Below are 26,680 nucleotides of genomic sequence, written 5' to 3'. Positions count from 1 at the left end.
ATGGATGGTGTTGTATGTAGTGAGAGATAGATAGTGTTATATGTAGTGATGATGGATGGTGTTATATGTAGTGATGATGGATGGTGTTATATGTAGTGATGTTGGATGATGTTATATATAGAATTAGAAAAGTATCCCTCTGTTATCATTGCCAACATGGATAAGAAATGTGAATACTGCAGTGCAAAGAAGTACAAAGGAGAATCTACTGGACTGTGCTGCTCTCATGGGAAAGTACGACTGCCAAATTTGAAAAAACCATAACAACCATTGCAGACTCTTATGTCTGGAAACAACACCAGAGTCAACACACTTCTTGGAAAATATACGGAAGTACAATTCATGCTTCCAGATGACATCTTTTGGAGCTACCAGAGTGTTCGTGAGCACGGATACATGCCCACATTCAAAGTCCAGGGTCAAGTGTATCCCAAAGCAGGATCCCTCTTACCACTGGAAGATGAACACGCAAAGTTCCTCCAAATCTACTTCATGGGAGATCATGAAAAGCAGACTACTATCAGGTGTGGCAACATTCAAATTGTCAGACATTACATTGTCCTATCTATCCAAGAAATGCTGCATGAGTGCAACACGTATGCCCTGGAAAACATGCCTTCTGACAGGTACAAAGTCAGGATCAAAGTAAACATCTTAATGCACTACAGTGAGACAATGTGGAGCCTCCAGGAGGGTGGCGTCCTACCGTGGCCTAGTGAAGGGAGCTGCCCGGAGTGCGGCGATACTGCTAGTATATATATATATATATATAAAACAAAGAAGTATGTCTGTGTGTTTATGTGTGTGTGTGTCCACACGAGAATCTCAGAAGCTACTTTACCGATCTGTAGTGATTATGGATGGTGTTATATGTAATGATGATGGATGGTGTTATATGTAGTGATGATGGATGATGTTATATGTAGTGATGATCGATGTTGCTATATGTAGTGATGATGGATGGTGTTATATGTAGTGATGATGGATGGTGTTGTATGTAGTGATGATGGATGATGTTATATGTAGTGATGATGGATGTTGTTATATGTAGTGATGATGGATGGTGTTATATGTAGTGATGATGGATGATGTTATATGTAGTGATGATGGGTGGTGTTATATGTAGTGATGATGGGTGAAGTTATATGTAGTGATGATGGATGGTGTTATATGTAGTGATGATGGGTGAAGTTATATGTAGTGATGATGGATGGTGTTATATGTAGTGATGATGGATGATGTTAACAATATGTAGTGATGATCGATGTTGTTATATGTAGTGATGGTGGACGGTGTTATATGTAGTGATGATGGATGATGTTTTATATATATATATATATATATATATATTTATATATATATATATATATATATATATATATATATATATATATATATATATATATATATATATATATATATATATAAATATAATCATCCCATGCATTGGGAAAACAGTATAGAAGTGTTATAATCAACATGTGTCACAAAAAGACTTCTGGTTGAAGCAAGTTTGATTCGAGAAATGAAGTTTATTTATCCTCAGTAATGGTCAGTACAAAACTGATAATATGTTACATAAATTTATTTGTCAGTGGCCCAAGGATAAAAATGCTTTGAAAGCATTTGAGGTACATGTAGGTGTAGATGATTAGTGGGTCTCATATTTTTTATCTGCCTTGTCATGACTTGTTATGTCACCCATTTTTATAAGCTCTAGTTTCTCTGGCACTTGCAGCATTAGTTGCTGCAGTTTATCACTTTGGGTGTGCTGTGGTTCTGTCGCAATGAACCGTCGAATCTTGTATAACTCGGTGGTATCCATCTCACTTCTTGCATTCTGATATATTATGTGCTCAGTGAGGGCTGCCTTGAGCTTGACTGAGTTTTGATATTCTGTGGCAGCAAGCTCCTTTGGAGTGGTCAATCCCATTCCTCTCAGTCTCGGTGGTAGTGCAAGGATTGACATTTCTGCTGGGGTTAAGTGAAGGTGTTTCAATATTTTTGGAATAAAATTGACGCTGATGGCTTTTCCCAGAGGTGGAGGAGGGATCCGATACCTGGGATAGTGCGCATCAGGTAATACCAGCGATTCTTGACTCCATGGCTGTATGCTGCAAAAGCCTAATGTGGCTCTGTTTTAGCAATATCAGACAAAGCAAAGATTTCCTTCACCCACTCATTTACCTTTCCCTTTACGTACTCGGTCTTAAAGTCCTTCTTGCCGATTACCCCACCTAGGGGTTTTTGGAGGTTCTTTGTTATTTTGACCTCACTTCCACCGAACACCTCCATTGCCCGTTCATAGTGTTCTGGCTTCACAATGAGGAAGGACTTGCTAGCATTTGGGTGGTACCCTATTTGTGGTCCACCAGATGTTATCACATCCCACCTCTTTTTGATGTCCTCTACTTTTCCTGCTACTATAAGGTCGTCATCATGAGCCACTTGCTTGACCTCGGTTGTTTCAAATTTTATTGTGTGTTGGAGCACGGATAGGCCTATTGCGTACATTGCCATGTCAACAGGGTCCCTCTCATTTGACTGTATGATGGTAACCCCTTTTAGAGCCTTGAATTTTGTTATATAGAGGTACTAGCGGAATCGCCGCCCTCCGGGCGGCTCTTTCGCTAGGCCACGGTAGGACGCCACCCTCCGGGAGGCTCCACATTGTCTCACTGTAGTGCATTAAGGTGTCTGCTTTGATCCTGACTTTGAACTCGTCAGAAGGCATGTTTTCCAGGGCATTTTTAAATGACTGTACATACGTGTTTTGCCCTCATGCAGCATTTCTTGGATAGATAGGACAATGTCATGTCTGACACCTTGAATGTTGCCACACCTGATAGTTGTCTGGTTTTTATGATCTCCCATGAAGTAGATTTGGAATAACTCTGCCTGCTCATCTTCCAGTGGTAAGAGGGATCCTGCTTTGTGATAAACTTGACCCTGGACTTTGAATGTTGGTATGTATCCGTGCTCACGAACTACTGTGGTAGCTCCAAAGGATGTCATCTGGAAGCATGATTTGTACTTCCGTATATTTTCCAAGAAGTGTTTTGACTGTGGTGGTTTTTCCAAATTTGGCAGTCGTACTTTCCCATGAGAGCAGCACAGTCCAGCAAATTCTCCTTTGTACTTCTTTCCATCGCAGAATTCACATTTCTTATCCATGTTGCCAATGACAACAGAGGGATACTTTTCATATTTTATATATATATATAACATCATCCATCATCACTACATATAACACCATCCATCATCACTATATATAACACCACCCATCATCACTACATATAACAACATCCATCATCACTATATATAGCACCATCCATCATCACTACATATAACACCATCCATTATCATCACTACATATAACACCATCCATCTACAGATCGGTAAAGTGCTTTCCGAGATTCTCGTGCAGACACATACACAAACAAAGAAACACACAGACATACTTCCTTTTTTTTACATATATATATATATATATATATATATATATATATATATATATATATATATATATATATATATATATATATATATATACCTGGATCATGCACCTGTGATTTACATATATATATATATATATATATATATATATATATATATATATATATATATATGTATGATACAATGATATGAGTTATTAAAGATGTCACATTCGTTGGTGAGCTCTGCGGTGACTCGAGAGGCCGATACTGGAACGGCAGGTCTGTCCACAGATGCTGTATGTATGGAGGACTACATCTAGTGCGGGAGGGGCGCTGCTGCAGCGTCTTTCCTGCGTTGGCGCTTGCCTGCCTCGGTATGCAGACGGGCATTCGGAAGTAGTGACACCTTTTCGTGTGGTGCTCTTCCAAGCATTACAGTGTGGAATGATCGTGTCCCAGGTGAAAGGTTGATTTGGCACTTTTCAGGTTTGTCTTAAATTTATTTTTATATTGCATCCTTTTCCGTTTCCCGCCAGCTTTACATTAACCATTCGTTAGGTGACTGTAAAGTAGCTGCTTTGGCAGTCTACAGTCGCCCATGCGCTAATAGTTGCATTTGTTCTCTTGTTTTCCCAGCGAATTCGGAGGATTGAGCGAAGACTACTTTGATGGAAGTTTTCAGGTGCCATGTCTCGCTGCCATTCAGGGGATGGGGGGGGGGGAGGACCACTGACCGATATATGTGCAAATTTGTACATAATTTCATCTCCCTACAGCTAAAAACACGGCCATGGAGTCTGCCAAAGGCTTGAGATGCACATCAGATTCGATGTTGAATTCTTTCATCGATGTCCTCGGTGGTGGACAGGTGGGAACCAAGATACTGAAATTAGGTAACATTAAAGCGGGTATTATCATTGACCTGGATGGATGGTGGAGGTGTGGCTGAAATAGGAGCAGGTTGAAAGAGAATCTGACTCTTACGTACATGTACATTCACTCAACGCCGAAGTGTGCAATAGGATCTGCGTAGGTGTTCAGGATCTCCTGTAGCTCGCTTTCAGTGTCAGCGACGAGGGTGAGGTCATCTGCATATCGAAGTTCAGTGGCGGAGGCGTCCGACACCTTTGCTCCTGCCTGGAATCGTTAAATATTGAAAAGTCCCTTCATCTAGTACTGAATGTTCACCCTACCGGTTAAATTGGCACTAGAATGAGTGAGGTAGACAGCCAAGAAAATGGAAAAGTAAGTTGGTGCCAGTACACATTCGTGTTTTTTACCTATATTTTGGATGGGGAAAAACTCAGACTGGTTGCTATTGTGCAGGGCCACTGCTTTTCATGCCACCGTGGAGTTACCTCACAATGGCGTTGAGTTATGGTGGTGCAACAAAACGAATGAGGGTCCACTAGACTCTAGTGACTAGAGGGCTTCTCTGTTGACTGAGTCGAAAGCCTTGGTAAAGTTAATGAAGGCCATGTACGAATGAGGAAGCTATACTCTGCACTTTTCTTGTATCCAGTAGGCAACAAAGATCATGCCAGTGGTGCCAAGTGATGGTCTAAAGCCGCTTTGAGATTCTGGGAGGAAGTTTTTCGTCTCAGGAAGAAGTCTGTTTAGGAGGACCCGGACGATACTCTTGCTAGCTATGGACAGCAGAGAGATCCTGCGGTATATGTCACATTCCTTCTCCCATATATTCTCCAGGGGCGAGTGGAGACGGCTGGGAAGCAGAGATCCTCCAGCTTTATACACCTCGGCTGGGATTCCATCAGGCCCTGTGGCTATGTTTTTTCATCTGCTTGATGGCAGTAGCTACCTCATCACGGGATGAAGGATAGGCGAGGTGGATCAGCTTTGGGGGCTAAGGGACCTGCTGGATAGCCAGAACATCCACATTGGTGTTTCGGTTGACCATTTAATGGAAGTGCACTTTTCAGCACTGACAGAGGGCTTTTTCGTCTTTAATTAGGGAGTTACCGTCTGATGAGTGGAAAAGGGCCGTTCCGTGAGTAGTTGGGCTATATACTGCTTTCGTGGAATTAAAAAACTCGCGCATCTTATGTTATTCCGCAATTTTTTGCGTTGCACACACTTAATCTTTCAACCATTCGTCCTTTGGATCAAAAAGTTTTCACTGGGCCATCGCTTTCTTCTGGTGGAAGGTATCAGCTTACGTCCGAGACTGAGGGGTGTTCTGCCAGTCAGCAATGGCAGCACGTTTACCCTTGGCGAGTAAGTCAATTTCTTAGTTATTTTCTTTAAACCAATGCTGGTGTTGCTTTTTTTTTTTGGTGTGGCCGAGGGTATCGCTGCTGGATTTTGTGATGCCCCATTCGGCACTCTGATTTCGGTTGTTTGTTGTTGGGTTCTTTATCGGACCATCGCAGAGTTGCTCTCTGAAAGCATGTTCTGCCTCATTATCCTCCATCACTTGATGTTAAAACCTCTTCTGGAGGATTGTTGCTTTTGTCGTTTTGGGACGGCGTGCAGTGAGAGCTTGGCTCTGACGAGTCGTTGGCCAATGTCTCATTAGTATGAGCCAATAGGGTGTGTCATAGGAGGGAAGATCAGCTAAAACTAATGGCCCATCACTTTTTTGGTAGATTTTAGTATATATAAACAGAAAATAATTTCAGTTTCAATATTTTGCAACCTTTTGCTAGGTAAATTTTAGCGTGAAATTTATCGAAAATCTAACGTACAGCTGCATTAGTGCATTACAATTAAATAGTGAACATTGCTTTCTGACTTCATTCTTTAACAACCCAACTAACAATATTTTTTTCTGTTTCAGATTCTGATGCATTTATAAGTTGATAATATTTGCGATGGCTGCTTGTGTCAGGACGAGGAACCAAAAATCCAGCCATCTCAGTCACTGTCTTGGGTCTGGGAGAGAGCTCCTGAAGTCGGAGTTGCCTACATTGAGAGATGCTTTGAGATACGGTGTTTTAATCAGGCAAATCAGTGAAAAGAACCAAAGAACTTACACAAACAAAGACATTGCCAGTGATATGACCAAAGCTGTCTTGGCACAGTACACTCTGGCTAACGCTCAGTTCAAGCCTCAAGTCATAACAAGTCAGAAGAAGATTAGTGAGAGACTGCAAGCCAGTTGGGAAAAGGCAAGAGATATCTCTCTTGGGAGAGGAAAACTTGCAGTTAAGGACAGCTTTGCCAAGCAACTGGACCAGTTATTTGACATAATTACTTGCAAGTGCCCAATTGTTCTCAGTCCTGAGTTTGGATGCGATCGTGACTCTAAATCCGAGGCCCACATCTCCTGTATTTGCAAGCGTGAACTGAAGATTCCTGTGATCGAACTGGCATTTGTCAAAGCACAGAGAGAGAAGACTGGCAGTATAGGGGCTCTCATGATTTCTAGCCAAGATATTCCGGAGTCCAAGAGACAGGAGGCTGCCACAGAGAGACAGAAGAGGAGAAAGTTGCCGAGGAAAAGAGACTTGAGAAGGCCCAGGGTGAGGTAAAAAAGGCCGATGATTGGAGTCAAGCTGATTCAGAGTTTAATGACTTCCCCATGGCTGATCCGAGTGCTGACCAGGAGAATGGTGACTTTGTCCCTAACCCAGAAAATAATGATCCGAAACCTTCCAGGCATAAGTTTCGAAATAGGAAAGATATCCCGAGCATAGCTCTGGCCAGCATGCGACACCACACTGGTCTCAGAGAAACTGCAGAGATAGCAACAGCTGCCTGGGTTGAGGTGGTTTGATAACACCTGATGATGTTCACCTGGTGATAGATCATAACAAAGTAAGGAGAGCTCAGGAGAAACTTGTAAGTAACCTAGAAGAGGAGTTTGATAAGGGGATAAGAGAAAATGGAATCAATTGTTTGTTCTTTGATGGGAGAAGGGATGACACTAAAGTGTTCATGAAAGTTGGAGATCCTGACACGTTGTTCCCTGCCATGGTGAAGGAGGAACACTACTCCTGCTGCAGTGACCCAGGAGGGAAGTATTTGTGGCATTTCACTCCAGAGAAAGATGACATCAGGAAACCAGCTGAGATAGTGGCAGATAACATTGTGAACTTGCTCAGAGAGAGGAACGTAGACCAGACCCTGCAGGCCATTGGAGGGGACAGCACCAACACGAACACAGGGTGGCAAGGGGGGGTCATACAGTGGATAGAGCGGAAGATTGGGAGGAAGCTGGTCTGGATTGTTTGTGACCTCCACACCAACGAGTTGCCACTCAGACATCTGATCCAGGAGCTGGATGGCAAGACTCTTTCAAACAACAGATGGTCTGGTCCTCTTGGCAAGATGCTGGACTCTGCCACTGAGTTAGAAATAAATCCGAGCTCTGAAAAAATCACAGTTGGCCCTCCACTCGTTGAGCTTGCACATACTGTCTTTGACGACCTGAGTACTGACCAGTACTATGGTTACATGATTTGCAGTGCCATCAAAACTGGGGTCATGCCTGATAGACTTGCTTACCTGCAGATAAGTCCAGTCTCACATTCTAGGTGGCTCACAACGGCTCTCAGGTTCTGCAGAATTTGGGTCACTCATCATAAACTGAAAGGGAACCAGCTTCACAACCTGAGACTTATTGTCCAATTCATCGTGAGTGTCTACTTGCCAAATTGGTTCAACACCAAGGTCAAGTCATCGTTCTCCGAAGGTCAGAGGCATGTTCTCTTCCAGCTTGAGCTCCTGAGGAGTCAGCCAAGGAAGGTTGTTCAGATTGTGGAGCAGACTGTGAGGAGATCTTCCTGGTATGCTCATCCCGAGGCAGTTCTGCAGACATTGCTCTGCAGTAAGGATGAGGAGGAGAGAAGAGTGGCAGTCAAAAAGATCTTGGATATGAGACTTATGAGAGGATCTGGGCATGACGAATCAGTTGGTGACGATTCCTTCAGGGTCAGGAAGACTCCTGAAGTCAATCTAGGTGCCAAGACCCTCACTGATCTCATAGATTTGGATAACATCCAGGCTGGCAGTGAGCCCCCTCTTACCTGCAGCCTCACCAATGTTCAAGTCAGAGCTTTCCTGGACAACCCCATGCATGTCCCTGCCTGGCCCTCGCACACCCAGAGTATAGAGCGTTGTGTACAGCAAGTGAGCGAGGCCAGCAGTCACGTGTACACCAGGAGAGGAGGGAAGGCTACATCCGACCTCAGGTGGTCAGCAGGGAGGTGATGAGTAGAAACAGAAGCAAGAAAGACATGTTCTCTATGGTGTGCAGCAACACCGGGTCGTAGTAGTAAAACCGGTTTTTGTATTTGATGATTTTGTTTTCTAAAGGAATATTAAATTTAATAAATGTGTCAAGATCATTCGTTTCACTATTCTGGATAATTTTCATCCTAATAAATTAACCTGATACATTTACTTTACTTTAAATAAGCTATTTAGTTGTGTTGGTAAAAGGGTGGGAATACTGAATTTTCATAAGATTTCAAGTTAAAATTTACCTAGCAAAAAATGAAAACTTTTCAAATCTGAAGATATCACATGATTCTGCACATAGAACTACATCATTAATACCATGGGCCGATTTTTCAAACTCAAAAAAAAAAAATTCGCCTCAGTATGACACAGCCTAATGAGCCAAGCATGGCTCGGGTGATGAGGACATCTTGACGATCTCTTTCTCTGGAAATGATGTAGTCAATGTATTATATGTATGTAAGTATGTATGTATGTATGTATGTATGTATGTATGTATGTATGTGTCACACACACAGGGTGGTGTAATGCGTCTGGTGTGGCAGCATTACGTAAGTGTTAAGGTACAAGTACTGCTTGCTCCGTCTCGTTTTCAGCTACCACTGCCGGCTAGCCTTCGTGGTGAATGTAGATATATGAGACGAATATGGCTGTAATATGTAACTCTGTACTATTTACCATTATTGATTCGGGTCTCTGCATTATATGTTTTATAATCATACTCCCTTTTGTCACAGAGTATTAGTTCAGGTTTTGGGCACATGCGCGCTGTACGCGCATGCGCAGATAGAGATACCCAGAGAGATTCCAAGACAGGACGCTGTTTCCCCTGTCTTAACTCCTTTTTGTGTTTGTACCAGAAATAGAACTTACGGACTTGACATCAGTGTGTTTCCTTTACCCCTGAGTGTAAGGACCACCTGAGTCTCCCACATGGCGCAGTGTTTAGCTGGGACATCACATTATTCAGAATTGGAGTGGACACAGAATCTCTCTCGGAGCTGCCATCTTGTCAACTTCTCTTGTTGAGTGGATCTCGGCGCGTACCTCAACACGATATTCCTGGATTTACAGTGCAGTGTTGTGAAGTGCTTTTTCAGTGTTGTCTGTGCCCTTTAGTGTCTTTAAAGTGTTTCCCCGTGTTCCTGCACTTTTTACAAAAGAGGGGAGCCTTTTTAAGACCTATGGGAGAGCTCAAGTTTTGACATCCACCCACGTTCATGTCTCGACTGGCACTGAGTAAGCCAGCCAGCCCGCTAGCCAGCCCGCCCCGAGTACACGCACGAACGAACGCACACACGCACACACACACACACACACACACACACACACACACACACACACAGACGCTCGCAGATATCTTCCATTTAAAGACGATTGCTCTTCTGCTCACTTATTAATTACAGTAATTGTGAGAGAAATAAACCAGGCCATATGGAAGATCAGGAATTTATTGGGTTTTCTTCAGATACCCAACAAGCCCAACTTCACACGGATGTCTGTGCAGTAAGTGGACTCCAAGTGGATCGGAAAGTGGATCAAGCGGCCCCACCCACCCTTAGCCCCCACTACACACGTCTGCAATCTGCCACAGGTGTCGACTTCCTTCATTTAATTCAGTTTTTGGAAGAAAACCGACGACAAGACGACATCAGGAGGCGACAGGAAGACGATGAACGAAGACGTGAAGAGAATCACAGACATCAATAAGAAAATGCCAGATTCAGTGCCATTATCGAGTTGTTGGCACCTGTTAACCATCAAGCAGCTACTACACATGCCTCTTCATCCACAGGTGCACCTGCAGGGCCCTCTTCAACTTCTTTGCCCCCCACACAGAAAGCACTCGCTCAGAGTCCACCGCCACTCCAAGCTGATGCCTCGTTCCAGGTATTCCGTGAATGGCGTCGGAGGTGGGACGGTTATTCTATGATGGTCGATTTATCAAGGTTGCCTAGGGAGAAACAGCTGATCCAGATGAGGATGTGTCTCACCCTAGAGACGCAACGTATCCTGGGGCACACCCTGCAAATTCCCCACGACACAGACAAGAGTGTGAAGGACGTCTTGGATGCTTTACAGACGCATATCAAGGGTCTCCGCAACGAAGCTCTCCGTAGGAGAGAACTTCTCAGTTGTAAGCAGCTGGAGGGTGAGTCGTTTGCCGATTTTTACGTACGACTCAGACGCATCGCTGAGGAGGTTGACGTTTGTCCTGGGAACTCGTTGACTTGTGAGGAAACACAGCTGAAGATGATTATCCTCATGGGGGTGCGGGACGAAGACCTAATTCAGAAGCTTATCTCCCTCGACACTGCCTCTTCTCTACAGGATGTTGTCACCACCTGCCACTCTTACGAAGCAACCAGAAGTGCGACTTCTGCCATTCGTGCTCCATTAGGGTGTCATACGGAGGCGAATTTTTTTTTTTGAGTTTGAAAAATCGGCCTTTGGTATTAATGATGTAGTTCTATGTGCAGAATCATGTGATATCTTCAGATTTGAAAAGTTTTCATTTTTTGCAAGGTAAATTTTAACTTGAAATCTTATGAAAATTCAGTATTCCCATCCTTTTACCAACACCACTAAATAGCTTATTTAAAGTAAAGTAAATGTATCAGGTTAATTTATTAGGATGAAAATGATCCAGAATAGTGAAACGAATGATCTTGACACATTTATTAAATTTAATATTCCTTTAGAAAACAAAATCATCAAATACAAAAACCGGTTTTACTACTACGACCCGGTGTTGCTGCACATAGAGAACATGTCTTTGCTTCTGTTTCTACTCATCACCTCCCTGCTGACCACCTGAGCTCGGATGTAGCCTTCCCTCCTCTCCTGGCTGTACACGTGACTGCTGGCCTCGTTCACTTGCTGTACACAACGCTCTATACTCTGGGTGTGCGAGGGCCAGGCAGGGACATGCATGGGGTTGTCCAGGAAAGCTCTGACTTGAACATTGGTGAGGCTTCAGGTAAGAGGGGGCTCACTGCCAGCCTGGATGTTATCCAGATCTATGAGATCAGTGAGGGTCTTGGCACCTAGATTGACTTCAGGAGTCTTCCTGACCCTGAAGGAATCGTCACCAACTGATTCGTCATGCCCAGATCCTCTCATAAGTCTCATATCCAAGATCTTTTTGACTGCCACTCTTCTCTCCTCCTCATCTTTACTGCAGAGCATTGTCTGCAGAACTGCCTCGGGATGAGCATACCAGGAAGATCTCCTCACAGTCTGCTCCACAATCTGAACAACCTTCCTTGGCTGACTCCTCAGGAGCTCAAGCTGGAAGAGAACATGCCTCGGACCTTCGGAGAACGATGACTTGACCTTGGTGTTGAACCAATTTGGCAAGTAGACACTCACGATGAATTGGAAAATAAGTTTCAGGTTGTGAAGCTGGTTCCCTTTCAGTTTATGATGAGCGACCCAAATATTGCAGAACCTGAGAGCCATTGTGAGCCACCTAGAATGTGAGACTGGACCTATCTGCAGGTAAGCAAGTCTATCAGGCATGACCCCAGTTTTGATGGCACTGCAAATCATGTAACCATAGTACTGGTCAGTACTCAGGTCGTCAATGACAGTATGTGCAAGCTCAACGAGTGGAGGGCCAACTGTGATTTTTTCAAAGCTCGGATTTATTTCTAACTAAGTGGCAGAGTCCAGCATCTTGCCAAGAGGACCAGACCATCTGTTGTTTGAAAGAGTCTTGCCATCCAGCTCCTGGATCAGATGTATGAGTGGCAACCCCCTTGGTGTGGAGGTCACAAACAATCCAGACCAGCTTCCTCCCAATCTTCCGCTCTATCCACTGTATGACCCCCCCTTGCCACCCTGTGTTCGTGTTGGTGCTGTCCCCTCCAATGGCCTGCAGGGTCTGGTCTACGTTCCTCTCTCTGAGCACGTTCACAATGTTTTCTGCCACTATCTCAGCTGGTTTCCTGATGTCATCTTTCTCTGGAGTGAAATGCCACAAATACTTCCCTCCTGGTTCACTGCAGCAGGAGTAGTGTTCCTCCTTCACCATGGCAGGGAACAACGTGTCAGAATCTCCAACTTTCATGAACACTTTAGTGTCATCCCTTCTCCCATCAAAGAACAAACAATTGATTCCATTTTCTCTTATCCCTTATCAAACTCCTCTTCTAGGTTACTGACAAGTTTCTCCTGAGCTCTCCTTACTTTGTTATGATCTATCACCAGGTGAACATCATCAGGTGTTATCAAACCACCGTCAATCCAGGCAGCTGTTGCTATCTCTGCAGTTTCTCTGAGACCAGTGTGGTGTCGCATGCTGGCCAGAGCTATGCTCGGGATATCTTTCCTATTTCGAATCTTATGCCTGGAAGGTTTGGGATCATTATTTTCTGGGTTAGGGACAAAGTCACCATTCTCCTGGTCAGCACTCGGATCAGCCATGGGGAAGTCATTAAACTCTGAATCAGCTTGACTCCAATCATCGGCCTTTTTTACCTCACCCTGGGCCTTCTCAAGTCTCTTTTCCTCGGCAACTCTTCTCCTCTTCTGTCTCTCTGTGGCAGCCTCCTGTCTCTTGGACTCCGGAATATCTTGGCTAGAAATCATGAGAGCCCCTATACTGCCAGTCTTCTCTCTCTGTGCTTTGACAAATACCAGTTCGATCACAGGAATCTTCAGTTCACGCTTGCAAATACAGGAGATGTGGGCCTCGGATTTACAGTCACGATCGCATCCAAACTCAGGACAGAGAACAATTGGGCACTTGCAAGTAATTGTCAAATAACTGGTCCAGTTGCTTGGCAAAGCTGTCCTTAACTGCAAGTTTTCCTCTCCCAAGAGAGATATCTCTTGCCTTTTCCCAACTGGCTAGCAGTCTCTCACTAATCTTCTTCTGACTTGTTATGACTGGAGGCTTGAACTGAGCGTTAGCTTTGGTCATATCACTGGCAATGTCTTTGTTTGTGTAAGTTCTTTGGTTCTTTTCACTGATTTGCCTGATTAAAACACCGTATCTCAAAGCATCTCTCAATGTAGGCAACTCCGACTTCAGGAGCTTTCTCCCAGACCCAAGATAGTGACTGAGATGGCTGGATTTTTGGTTCCTCGTCCTGACACAAGCAGCCATCGCAAATATTATCAACTTATAAATGCATCAGAATCTGAAACAGAAAAAAATCTTGTTAGTTGGGTTGTTAAAGAATGAAGTCAGAAAGCAATGTTCACTATTTAATTGTAATACACTAATGCAGCTGTACGTTAGATTTTCGATAAATTTCATGCTAAAATTTACCTAGCAAAAGGTTGCAAAATATTGAAACTGAAATTATTTTCTGTTTATATACACTAAAATCTACCAAAAAAGTGATGGGCCATTAGTTTTAGCTGATCTTCCCTCCTATGACACACCCTAGTGCTCCATCTAACCAGCTGTGTGCCATCTCCGCATATAAGAAGAACAAAGGACGTGACCGGACTTCAGCTTCACATCCGACTTCAGCTTCACATCCGACTTCAGCTTCATATCCGACTTCAGCTTCGCATCACTCTTCAGCATCACTTCAGACTTCGACGCCAGGTCATTCCTGCCAGTATTGTGCTCGTCGGCATGGTTCTGAATGCCCTGCCGCTGACAGCACCTGCAATAACTGTGGCCGTCGTGGTCATTGGGCTAGGACACTGAAGTGCCCTGCCAACAATGCTCAGTGCCGCTCCTCTAGCCGCATTGGACACTATGACAAATGCTGTCAGTCAAAGAAGAAGAATGATACTACTTGCAAGTCTCAGGCGGCGAAGAACAAGCGCTGTCGTCGCGTGGGATCCTCTTCTTGCCCTGTCAGCAAGACACCTCAGCCCATCTGTGTTCACCTGTCATACAGCGACATTACTTCCCGTATCCAGATGCTTCCTGACACAGGTGCGGACGTCACAGTCATCGGCACAAGACACCTCGACATTCTGCGGATCCCTAGGAGCAGCTTGCAACCACCGTCAACTTCTACAACGCTCACCGCAGACGGTTCTACAATGGCACCTGCTCTGGGTACATTTCAGGCTACCCTCACCCTAGGTAAGCAGTCATGTTCTGCCAGGATTCAGGTCCACAAAGGTGTTCAGATGCCACTACTGTCTTATGGCCACTGTCAAGAGTTGGCCATAATATCTTCAGACTTCCCTCAGCCAATTCTGGAAATAAAACATGTCAACAGGTGCAAGGAGCTGCCCCTCCCACCCAATACGTCACCTTCTGCAGCCAGGGAGTTCTTCCTACTGCAATTCAAGGACGTGCTGGTTTCCAAGGAGGACCTCAAGACGGCTCCACTCAAGCCAATGGCTGGCTTCCCCATGAGAATACACCTGAAGGATGACGCAGTACCTTTCGCCATCCACACACCGAGACAGATACCCTTCGCTTTTCAGAGCCAAGTTAAGAAGGAACTCGACTCTATGGTAGCCCAGGGGATCATTAAGCCTGCTGGTGACGACCCCTCGGATTGGTGTCACCCCATGGTAGCAGTCGCCAAGAACATTACTGGAGTTCGTATCACCATCGACCTCACCAAGCTGAATAGCCAAGTTTCCCGCCCGACCCACCCTTCACCGACACCCTTCGCCGCTATACGCAGTGTGGACCCGAAGGCAAGGTACTTTACTACAGCAGATGCCTTATGAGGGTACTGGCAGATGGAACTTGCGGAAGAAGATCAGCACCTCACGACGTTCATCACACCGTACGGCCGATTTCAGCACTGCAGAGGACCTATGGGTTTCGCGGCTACTGGCGATGCTTTCTGCCTCCGTGGTGACATGGCCCTTCAGGGTGTGGCGAACTGTGTCAAGGTCATCGACGACGTGCTCCTATATAACGAGGATTACTCCACGCATCTTGAGCGTGGAGTACGGAAGTACGGGATCACCCTCAACAAGGATAAGTTTATGGTCGCCGCACCTAGTGTGAACTTCTGTGGGCACATCCTCTCAGGCAAGGGCATCTCGGCTGATCCTGGAAAGGTCAGCGCGATCCGGGACTTCCCAACTCCTGCCAACCTGACCGACCTCCGCTCGTTCATGGGCCTGGTAAACCAGTTGGCTGAGTTCACCCCCGACATCGCCGCTGCAGCACAGCCCCTACGCCCCCTGATGAGCCCCAAGAGAACATTCACCTGGACAGCTGACCATGATGAGGCATTCCGTCGCGTCAAGACAGCTCTCCTTAGCCCACCTGTTCTCGCTTCCTTCGACCCGGCCCTGCCAGTTGTCCTCCAGACTGATGCCTCTCGCCTCTACGGGATTGGATACGCTCTGCTACAGGACCACGGCAATGGACGCCTTCGTCTGGTTCAGTGTGGCTCTCAGTTTCTCACTGACGCCGAGACTCGCTACGCCACCATCGAACTGGAGCTGTTAGCCGCCGTCTGGGCCATGTCCAAATGTAGGTTGTATCTGATCGGCCTACAACACTTCAACCTCATGACAGATCATCGGCCACTCAACCCGATCCTGAACCACTACTCCTTGGATGAGGTCGAGAATCCCCGCCTCCAACGCCTTAAGGAGAAGATCTCGCCCTACCTCTTCACAGCTGTGTGGCGTGCTGGCAAGCTGCTCTGCATCCCTGATGCTTTGTCACGAGCCCCAGTCAGCCACCCCACACCAGAGGACGAGATTGCATGTGCTGATGCTACTGCACACCTCAGGACCGTAGTGACCGTGAACGCCGTCATCTCAGAAGAGTCTCCACCGCAGGACGCCGACAGGACTCTTCAGGAACTCCGAGCCGCGGCAAGAGCGGACCCTTCGTATATCCGTCTACTGAACTGCGTGACCTCGGGATTTCCCTCCTACCGGTACGACTTACACAGCTCTTTACTCCCATACTGGAAGATGCGGGACGACCTCTATGCTGATGGCGACCTCGTCTTGTATGGAGCAAGAGTTGTGGTTCCTGCCGCCCTCCGCCGCCGCACCCTAGCCCACCTGCACGACAGCCACAGGGGTGTGGAAGCTACGAAGCGCCGGGCGAGACAAACTGTTTTTTGGCCAGGCATCGACTCCGACATCGCTAGTTCCGTTCAAGTCTGCGAGCCATGCCAGGTGCTGCAGCCTAGTCAGCAGCAGGAACCCCTCATGAAGAACGACAACCCTACGAGGCCCTTTGAGTCCGTCTCTGCGGATTTCTTCGTTGTGGCGGGAAAGTCCTTTCTCGTCATCGCCGACCGGCTCTCAGGGTGGCCTGTTGTCGTCCCCTGCGGAGGCAACACTACTGCCTCTCATACAGTACGTATGTTCTATCGCTTCTTCCGGGAAGTTTTTGTCCCTCTCCGCCTGAGGACTGACGGCGGGCCCCAGTTCACCAGCAACGACTTCCGGGACTGCATGGAGTGATGGGGAGTTTATCATGTGGTGTCCTCGCCACATTATCCCCAGTCCAATGGACATGCCGAGGCTGCCGTAAAGTCCGTCAAGCATCTCATCCTCAAGACGGCACCCTCAGGCAACATTGACTGTGAGAAGTTTGACCGGGGTTTATTGGAATTGCAGAATACCACCAACTTCACAGGTCGCTCCCCAGCACAGATGTTATACGGCCACCCACTACGGTCATGTGTCCCTGCCCATCCTGAGTCCTTCTCGAGGGAGTGGCAGGCCAAGACCGAGGACTGCGATCGTCGTGCAGCCGCCCGTGCTGACCAGGTAAAGGCACAGTACGATCAGCACGCCCGACCCCTTCTCAGGTTGAGTAACGGGCAAACAGTTCGGATTCAAGACCCGACGTCTCACCGCTGGGACAAGGTCGGGGTTGTCATGGGCTGCGGCAAGACCAGGGATTACGAGGTCCGTCTCCCTAGTGGTCGGGTATGGTGGCGGAATCGCCGCTTCCTTCGTTCAGTACCGTCCTCTAGTGGTGAACCCCTCCCCCACATCTCTGTGAACCCTTGCTTGGATGAGAAAAGTAAGTCCTCATTCAGTGACCCCCCAGTTTTCCCACGTCACTCTCAAAGGTTCCTGGAAAAAGAGTCCGCTCGAGATTGCACTACAAGCGTGAGGGGGAGGGAGGTGTAGATATATGAGACGAATATGGCTGTAATATGTAACTGTACTATTTACCATTATTGATTCGGGTCTCTGTATTATATGTTTTATAATCATACTCCCTTTTGTCACCGAGTGTTAGTTCAGACTTTGGGCACATGCGCGCTGTACGCGCAGGTACAGATACCCAGAGAGATTCCAAGACAGGACGCTGTTTACCCCTGTCTTAACTCCTTTTTGTGTTTGTACCAGAAATAGAACTTACAGGCTTGACATCAGTGTATTTCCTTTACCCCTGAGTGTAAGGACCACCTGAGTCTCCCACAGTGAACAGGGAACTAACTTTCATAAGTCCTTCCCTGCCAGTACACAGCCTCTTCACCATCAAGATTCCTGCTGTGTCTCTTCGTGGCAACACATGGTAACTTGGTACCTCGTGGGTCCAGGCTAAACCAGCAGGGAATTTCAGAGCAACAGTGAGCCCCAGAGGGACATCGCATAGGTCCACTGGCATGTGGACACGTCCTGGCGCCCATCAACCACTGTCCCGCTGCCTTTCAGATTAAACTTGGTAGGCTACGGGAGTAAAACCTAAACGGAAAATCTGTGGTGTAGCCCCGCATCAGGCAGACCCCAACGGCGGTATAGGTGGAAGAGGTGACCACCATTGGAACCCAACGACTACATCGGTAGACGAAGGCAATGCATTATGGACAGGCTACGAAAGTGAAACCCAGCAAACTGGGCTATCGGCAGTCCATTGAAAGTCTCCCACTCCTATCCCCAGAGAAGATAAGGTTGTGCTCCTAGGTGACTTCAATGCCAGAGTTGGCAGAGATGCTGACATTTGGCAAGGAATCATAGGGAGAAATGGACTAGTCAAGTACAATCCTAATGACCTACTCCTCCTCAGCAAGTGTGCTGCACACATCCTCACTATCACCAATACCTTGTTTAGGCAGGTCGACAAGTTCAAGGGTTCGTGGCAACACCCACGATCCAAACACTGGCATCTCATTGACTACATCGTTGTCAGAGAAAGAGATCACCAAAATGTCCTCATTACATGTGACATGCGCGGTTCAGACCACTGCAACACTGATCATCGGCTCGTCAGAGCCAAGCTCTCACTTCACGTCTCCCCAAAACGACGAAAGAAACAAGTGTCCAGAAGAGGTTTTAACACTAAGTGTCTGGAGATCCAGTGGTAGCACATGTTTTCAGAGAACAGCTCGAACGTGGGCTGTTAAACAACCCAACAACATACAACCCAAACCCAAGGCCGAACGGGGTACTCTCGACACTATCATGACAAAAACCTGCAGAGAGACTTTCGGCCAGATCGTAAGAATACACGAGGAGTGGTTTGATGAAAATTACCCGGAAATGAATGTACTTGTCGATTATAAACGTGCTGCGTAAAGTGATTGGCAGAAAAACCCTCAGTGTCAGAACAAAGCTGATACCTTCCGCAAGGAGAAAGAGGTTGTCCATCGCCAACTTTGCAATCTAAACAACGACCGGTTTAAAAATAAAGCATGTAAAACGCAAAAACTTGCAGATCAACACAAGATGCACTAATTTTTCAATTCCACTAAAACATTTCATAGGCCAATCACTCATGGTGCAGTCCCCCTCCTCTCATCCGACATCCGACAGTAATTCCCTTATTAAAGACGAAGAAGGCATCCTTCAGTGTTGGAAAGAGCACTACCATTCGCTGCTCAACCAAAACACAGATGTGGATGTCCTGACTACCCAGCAGGTCTCTCAGCTTCCAGAGCTGACCTACCTCATCTATCCTTCATCCCTGGATGAGTTAGCTACCGCCACCAAACAGATGAAAAATAACAAAGCCTCAGGGTCGGATGGAATTCCAGCCGAGGTGTATAAAACGGAGGACCTCTGCTTAATAGCCGTGTCCACTCTCTCCTGGAGAATATATGGGAAAAGGAGGAAATCCCCAAGCTCTTAAAGATGCTTTCATCGTCAATACAGTATTTATAAGTAAAAGGGAGGCTGGTCAGTCTGTGGCAACTACCGCAGGCTCTCGCTGCAGAGAACAGCGTCGTGACCTGAAGCTCATTAAAAGCTTTAGCTTTTATTACTTTGGCCGCATAGCTTTTATTTGAATCACGATTAACTGCATATTCCATTCTATAAAGTTTACTTAGACATGCACGGTAGTACACAGCATCTATCGCAATTGTTATCGCCGCTGGCTTATTATGCTAGTGTCAGTTGCTACGAACAAACATTGGATCTCTCAGCCTGCGATCACATCCCTCCCCCGACGCGGCCTGTTGCCTCACCAGATGTGGCGGCTGGGGGGGCTTACGGACAAGAGGTCCTGAATCTGCTGAATGTATGGTTTAGAGGGTGGCGTGGCTTTTCATGACGCAGATCGCCCTCTCGAGTGATTGCCCCCACCACGCGACCTGTTACCTCGCCAGATGTGGTGGGGGGCGGTGTTTACCGCCGGTGTCAGAGTTGGCACCGCCTGGAGTGTTATCACCGCTGGCGTCAGTACTGGTGAGTGGATACTGGCGTGTGAGTGCTTACGTTTGCTGCCGTACCCAAACAAAAATTTTGGGGTGGGCGGTGTTTACGGACAAGAGGTCCTGATTCTGTTAAATGTATGGTTTAAAGGGTGGCGTGGCCGCCTGGACTCGAGGAGATCGCCCTCTCGAGTGATGCTGTGAGGACCAGCCCTCGAGTGATGCTGTAAGGAGCAGCCCTCTGCTCGCACTGGTAAACACCGACTCACAAAACACCGACTCACAAAACACCGACTCACAATCCTGTCCAAGAATTTGTACTGAGACAATTTACGCAGTACTGTTGTCTCTTGGAACACCATACTGATCTGCATCGACCCGCACTTGTAAGTACAGCATAAGTAAAGACATACCCCTCGGTACTGAAATATTGTTGACTAATTACGTCTACTGGTTTCTGCCTAACCTGGAGTAATAAGACAATGCAGAATGAAGCGAAGCTAAGAATAATAGAGTTATGAACTTTGTGTTATGTCAGTATGTTTAATAAATTGTAATTAAGATAAAATTGTGTGAGACTAACTAATTATGTATCAGATGAATCACCATGTAATATTATGAACAGCTCTTCTGCAGGTTTTGATCACATCAATAAATATTGAATGCGTCAAAAGGCGGGTTTCAATCATTCCCTTTGACTTGCCCGTCACCTGAACGTCCTTAATCCAAGGCGTTTAAAGCAATCATGTCTCCTTTTGACAGTTTGTCCTGAAGTTTCACATCACCGATTTTCCTTGCAGCATCATTGACTCTCTGGTTTAGGCCAAGAGTGGAAGCTTTTCTCAAGTCCTTCTTGTCTCCAGACTCTTCACAAAAGAAGCATTTTGTTGCAGAAGAGTCCTTGCATTCAGTTGATGTAACCTGGGACTCCTGTGTGACACAAACTCTACCAGAGCTCATCTGCCGTGTTTCATTGGGCTTCCTTGGTGATTATTCCTCCTCTCTACCTTACTCTTGGTCCACTCCACCTTCTGTTTGTTGGCGGCACTTCTGCAATGTTGGTGCTACACTGCATGGTTAGTTTTCATACGTTCTACTATACTGCTTGCACCACCACCCCCGCCACCAATGTCATCAAGTACTATGAAGCTGGGTGACTCACCTAACTCATAGAGCTCTGAGATATTGTCCAGAAGTTCTTGGTAACATGCTTCTAGATTCTTGGGTTGGCCACGTAATTTTATAGATGATGCAGGATCTGTAACTGCTTCATTTGTATCTGACTGGCATAAAAACATAAGATCCAGTCACTTGTATCCATATTGGTCATTTTCAATCAACTATCTCTCATTGTAATCAATAATGTAACCTGAAAAAAAAAGTATTGCATTATTAAGTCAGCCCTCAATAAATTCAAATGTTAAGATGTACTCCAAGATAAGTTTGATGCATCATGCTTTTCTGATATAGACAATAACAACTGTCTTGGAATTCACCTCTAAATATCCTTTTAAATAACCTCCTATCACAAAAGTAATACCAAAATGAGCTTCCTAACCCCAAATTAGTCGAAATGGATATATCACACAAGTTTGTAACTCAAACGGCTCAAAATTTGTAAATTATGTCTACATTCAACATGGCGGCCAGTGGCCATCTCGGATTTGAGGGTCAAAATGGACGCAATTTTTTTAAATAACCAAAAATGGATTCCAGACCCTAAAATTAGCCAGGTTCGATTAATCACACATGTTTCTAGGTGAAATGGTTTAAAAATTATAAATTGCCTTCTTTCAGGTGCTAATTAACACTATTTATGCTAATTAGTGGGTTTTATGCATAGAGACAAAGAGTCACTTCGAATAATATTTTCCTCTTGCCCCAAGGAACACTTATGCCAAGTGGGACCTTTGCACTATGAAATGCAGTGATCACCCCTTTTTTTTTTAGCCCTTACCAAGTCTACTAATATGCAAATAATTATCACAGAAACAGAACTTCCACTACTGTATAGTATAATACAAAAAAATACATCTAGTAATATCGATAAATTAAAGAAAATATACTAATGAAGTAATTACAAAATGCTTCTCGAATCTGTTTTACATCTTCTCAAGCATTCCCGCTGTGACCTCGATTCAGATCGAATAAATTACTCTCTCTCTCTCTCTCTCTCTCTCTCTCTCTCTCTACATTTTCCTTTTTCTTTGTGTTGTTATTGTCGTGGGCGATATCGTGGGCGGTGTCATGTGGGCGTCGTGGGAAGTGTTTTTGGTGGCGTCGTGGGCGGTGTCGTATCACGCCACCAACACCCTCGACACGACTAGGATGGAGGAGGCTCCAGGACCATATTGATTCACAAAGTTTTCTTTTTAAGTTTACTTATAAGTGTTGATTTGGTGAAATAAGTACAAGTAGATGCTGAATTTTACGCAGAATGAATATAATTGTCAAGGGTCACTTAACTTATTTAATTGCGATTAATTAATTATGAACTATAAAGGATTTTTTTTAATTAGCCACGTGGGTCATTTAATCATTAGTCATTAGGGTGATAATCTCGAAAAGGCCATAAAATTGAAGATAAAACACAAAAAAGTATCGTCCAAAAATAAGAATATAATTATATTGAGAGTTCCGGGTTTTTCGTCAAACACCGGGGCCCTAATTGAAAGATCCAGCCTGGATTCTTGAAATTATTACTTGTGAATGTGTAGTGCTTGAAGTGATTAAGGTGTCATCCACCTGTGAACTTTCTTCGCGGATATTGGTGATAGTTAATGGAGAACCAGTGACTGGCTACTAGGTGACGTTGGTGCCATTAGTGCTACGTATGTAGGCAGTGGATTATAATCCGAGCCGGTCAAGTGTGCCGGAACTAGAAATACACAACCTGTATTTGTGTGAGAACTAATACACCATGTGTAGGGTTGTAGGAAAGCGACCAGCTGTCAAAATCCCGACGGCAGAAATCCATCACCTGATGACGACAGGTCAGACGATAGTAGTGAACCCACTCAGTCGGAAAATATTGTTCATGAGATGAATGACATACAGTCAACATATTGGAAAGGCATGTCGGGGGAAAATGCGGAGAAGAGGGTCAAAGAAGTCTACTCAGAAGTTGTCAGTCATAAAATGGTGGGAAGGTGTGGTTATAAGGGAAGGTTGAAGGTCACGTTTGGAAAAAATAATTGGTAATAGTAGAAAAAATAATTGGTAATAGTAGTAGTAGTACTGGTATTCCTTACCACTACTAACTCCCTCCGTCTCTCATTTATGTCTATCACCCTCCACCCTTTAATTCCTCCCCCTCTTCCTCCTTTTTCTCTCCCACCTCCCCATTCTTTTCTTCCCATCCTACCTACACACCACCCTCCCACCCCCTCTCCTCAATCTTTTCCTTCTCTCTCCCTAATCTCTTCCCCATCCCCATCCCTCCATCCTACCTACCTCTTTCCCACCCAATCCTCCTCAATCCCTCCTTCTCCCTCCCTCCTTACTCTTTACTTACACTTCTCCTTCTCCTTCCCTCCCTCCCCCTCCTTACCTACACTTCTCCCTCTCTGTCCCTCCCTCCTCCTTATCTACACTCCTCCCTCAACTACAGTTCTACCCCTTCCTCCCTCCCCCCTCCTACCTACACTCCTTCCTCTCCCTACTTGCTTACATTAATACCCATAGCAAGGAGTTTCAACCGTTGTTCAGGCTGAATAGGTAAAAATACAAATCTCCCCAGCACTCACTGGTGAATTAAATATTTCTCCCTCTCGATGTGTAGGGTGAGGTCAAGAGTTAAGCGAGGGAGAGCTATCTCTATCTTCAATCTTTATTTTCTCTTTAATAATATGAAGTGGGGAAGGAAAATGAGAAAGAGAGAGAGGGGAATACATACACGCATATATAGAGTAAGAGAGAAGGAAAGAGAGAGGAAAGAGAATTAATTAAAGAGAGATGGATATATACTATGACGACTCATTCCCCTCCTCACTCTACCACCATAACCATCACTTGCTCCAACTTGACACCAGGCGAAGAAACTGCTTCACGGAGCTACTCGACCCCAGTGAGCACCGATTCAGAACCAGTTTCTCATCCGACTTTGATGTCCCGATGAGCGATGATGAGCTGGTTCTGAATAATGTGTCGGCTAACAAGTTATCCTTCCCGTTGATGTGCCGTATTGTGATGTATTAGGTTTGCAGAAATAAGGACCAACGGAGCAGACGCTGGTTTGAAAATTTGTTCCTATCCAAGAAAGTTAAGGGGTTGTGATCCGTATAAATCAGCTGGGGTCGAGTGCCATATCGGTAACACTGACCTTTTTTATTGCAGAGATGATACTAAGTAGTTCCTTTTCAATGGTACAGTATGCCAGTTGGTGTTTGTTGATTTTTTTCAGAGAGAGAGGCGACAGGATGCAAGACCTCTTTATCATCCTCCAGCAGTAGAACGGCCCTGTAGCATGGTTTGAAGGATGAAGGGAAGATCAAAATAAGGGGCCGTTAGTACAGGATTACTGGCCAGGAACTGCTTCAGTTGTTCAAATGAGTCCTGACAGACAGTAGTCCAGTGGAAGGAGACTTTCCAACTGGTGGGATGGGTCAAAGGAGCGGCGACAGCAAAGTTAGGGCAGTAGCGACGGTAAAACCCCGCCTTGCCCAAGAAGCACATGAGAGCCTTCCGAGTTATGGGGGCAGGGAAGTTGAGAATGGCTTCGACGTTGGCCTTTTTTGGTCGAACTCGGCCTTGGCCGACCACGTGTCCTACGTAGGGCGCAGTAGCTCTGCAGAAGGTGGTCTTGGTCAAGTCTCTGAAAGGAGCAGAATGTCTTCCAAGTACACCTTCGAGGTCTTGCAAGAACTAATTCATGTCTTGGAAGGAAGCTGGACTACTCCTCATCGCAAAAAACATAACTAGATACTGATAAAGGCCAAAAGGGGCTATGAATGCCGAGATTGAATGGGCTTTTCAGAGAGTCCTACTTGATAGTAACCTTTAAGTAAGTCCAGTTTTGAAATGAATTTAGATTGACCAACTGAATGGTGCCTGGTGTATAGGAATGGTTCCAGGTGTTAATTCAACATCATGTTTTATTATAGCACAGTGGCCAAGGGTGTCAGAGAATACTATAGGGTTACTTTGAATTAGGGAAGCCACATCTTTGATTTAGTTTGGGGTCAGATTTCCTAACCACTTCATGGAGTCTTTGGATCTTTAGTATCTACAGTATTTAGAATGTTACAGGGTAATTTCGGGGAGTCCTCGTCAGGTTCTCTACTTAGATAGGGTTTGAGTAAATTAATGTGGGTTAGCTGGGTGGTCTTCTTATGTTCTGGTGTATAAATGATATACTTAACTTTATCTATTTTCTTCTGCACTACGTAGGGGCCTTGATACTTTGCTGACATGGAAGAACCGGGAATAAGGGAGTAGGCTAGGACTCCAACACTGAAACCTCTAATCTTGGCATGTTTATCATAGTGATGTTTCTTCTTAGTCTGAGATGTTAACGGGTTCTCTTTTGGGAGTTGGCATACTCTACTGATGGTTGTTTGAAGTCTTTTAAGGTAATCTGACACTGTGGTAGTATAGTCAAAAGTCGGGTTAAGCCATCTCTCTTTGACTAGTTTTAAGACCATCTAACCTTCTTACCAAGAGAATCCGGAGGGCCTTCTCTTATAGCAAACAAGACAAAATCCAAATTTTCATCCCAGCATTCCTGATGTTCACAACAATATTTGCGGAGCATGGACTTTACGGTCTGATGCCACCGATCATTATTTTAACTTGTCCACTTTGCCTTTCCTCAGTGTTATGGGTACCAAGTAAGGGATATCACAATACACACAAATATACAGTCATAGAGAGATAAAGAGAGATGGAAAGAGAAAGAATGCCAGGGAAAGGTAGCTAGGGTCTGTATTTTTATCATTATTCTGTCTTTAGGAAAAATATAAACAAATTAGGCAAAGAAGGAAGTAAGTTAGGTTGGATAAAAGGAAGCAACCAAGGAAAGAATATATTGAAGGAAATATGAAATTAAGGAATAAAGGATGGAAGTAGGGAACGAATAAAGTAAAGAGGAAGGAAGAAGGGAGGAAAAAAGAAAGGAATAAGGATGAAAAAGAGAAAGAATTACAGGAGGAAAACAAAGAAGTAAGAAATGGGGGAAGGCAAGAGGAAATGAAGGAAGGAGAAAGGGAGATAAAAGAAAAGGAGAAAGTAAGGAATAAAGAGAGGAGGAAGGAAAGAAGAAAGGAGAATAAAAAGACAGTACAGAATAATAAATATACATCACAAGAATCAACACAAGAACGGAGTTTACTGATAGTGTATAATATTAGAATTACCTAAGGATTAGTCCCCCCCCCCGTTTATTTCACTTGATTATTAAACACCCTAACGTAAACCAAACGCTAACCTAACGTAATCTAACCTAACGACAACTTAGCTTAATCTAAACTAACCAAAACTAAGTTAACCTAAGCAAATATAACCTATCATAATGCTTACCCTATCTAA

The sequence above is a fragment of the Homarus americanus genome, unplaced genomic scaffold, assembly GCF_018991925.1.
Source record: "Homarus americanus isolate GMGI-L3 unplaced genomic scaffold, GMGI_Hamer_2.0 scaffold32583, whole genome shotgun sequence".
Lineage (NCBI taxonomy): Eukaryota > Metazoa > Arthropoda > Malacostraca > Decapoda > Nephropidae > Homarus > Homarus americanus.
Note: the sequence above shows the minus strand (reverse complement) of the source record.